The 1,662-nt window shown below is 36.1% G+C and overlaps 1 pseudogene; it reads right to left on the bottom strand.

The window, feature by feature from the left end:
• Positions 1-204: 204 nt before the first annotated feature.
• On the bottom strand, positions 205-797 carry LOC116803525 (annotated as a pseudogene).
• Between the last annotated feature and the right edge of the window lie 865 nt (positions 798-1,662).

The following is a 1,662-nucleotide window of genomic DNA, read 5'->3' as shown; positions in this document are numbered from 1 at the left end:
ATTTGTATTAAAATTTCTTTTGGAATCTTATATGGGAATATCGATTCATATCTTTAACAATTCCTGAAGTTTCGACAGATTGATGTAAAATACACAAGGGAAGGACAGATTTTGGTAGACGTCTAGATCGTTTCAACGAAGATATAATATATATAAAATATATTTACAAAATGGAATGGATATGTTTTTATAACGTAAAATATTTTATTTAAACTTACTGCTTTCCGACGATGCAGTTCGAATTGGTTCCATATGAGATGTCCAAAAACGCATCATTCCCTCGGGCTGGCCGTGACCCACATACCAGAAGCTTCTGGAGAATCCTCACCGCCAAAGGAAAAGTTAATAGTCTCGGTTACTTCATCAATTGGTATTTGGTCCGATTTGGCTTTGAGGAGGCCAAACAACATATAGCTGAACGGTGTTCTGATTTCCTAACCATTGGGGGTCGACTCCTTTGGCTGCTCGGATCCTCCTCTTGAAAGCCAAATATTAAATAAGATACAAACTCATTCCAATCCACCTTAAAATCACGATTCTGATTAATCTTTAAAAAGAGCCGTGTATACATTGAATCATTGAACGTTATGTCTAGTTCTTCAAGTATGATACGCAATTCATCAATGCCAACATGACGCTCGGAGTGTTAGAAACGCCGAATGAAGTTTCTCGAGTGATCCTTTGAAATCCACTTGTGCAAGCGCTCCGACTGCTCCTCCGCTAAATGACTTTGTGTGGATGATATTGTCTGACTAACAGCGTTTAGTATTTACACTCGCATTAAATATTACAGACATTTCAGAAATTTAATAGTTAACTAAGCCTCATAAGGATTTTGTATTGTATATTTAAGTATGACTTTACTTTCAGGCCTACTCATTAAATTATAATAATATATATTATATATTATATTATAATATATATATCGTTCACGTTCGAGCACAAGCATTTTCAGGAGATGGATTGCTGATCCCACTGTTACAGAAAAGGGCGTGGAAGACGGCAGGAAAGCAAAGGTACAGGATAATCGTCTTCCGACCAGATGATTGGTAAGTAAACGAAAAAAATATAATATAATAATAATTATAAAATAATATAATATCATATAATATAGTATAACTCGAGAACGGCTGAACGGATTTATCTCACCTTGGTCTTGAATTATTCGTGGAGGTCTAGGGAAGGTTTAAAAGGAAGTTCCAAAAATAGCCTGAAAATCCTCGAAACAGAATTTTCTATTTCCTATACAAACGTTTCTAAAAAAATGGACAGTCAATTTTTACTTATGCATCATATGCACGATGCATTAAACCACGAGTGCAAAGAGACATCAGTACGACATTGAATAATTGGCCGAAACAGTTCGTACAAATGTCCCACAATTAAATCAACAACAAAGATTTGCGTACGACACTTATATAGAAGCTGTGAAGAGTGGATCTGGTGGAATTTTTCCTTGATACTCCTGAAGAACCGGAAAAACGTTTTTAATTTCATTGCTTTGCAATGATGATGCTCTAGCGTTGGCTTCATCTGGAATAGCTGAATAGACTCGCTAGAAGGCGGGCGAACTCTACATTTTGCCTTTAAATTACCAAACATGCAAATTACCGAAACACCAATTAGCAACATCGCCAAAAATGCGCAATGGCCAAGATCCTA

The sequence above is a fragment of the Drosophila sechellia genome, unplaced genomic scaffold (genome assembly GCF_004382195.2).
Source record: "Drosophila sechellia strain sech25 unplaced genomic scaffold, ASM438219v1 Y_48, whole genome shotgun sequence".
Classification (NCBI taxonomy): Eukaryota; Metazoa; Arthropoda; class Insecta; order Diptera; family Drosophilidae; genus Drosophila; species Drosophila sechellia.
This window is presented reverse-complemented; position numbering and strand designations above follow the sequence as displayed.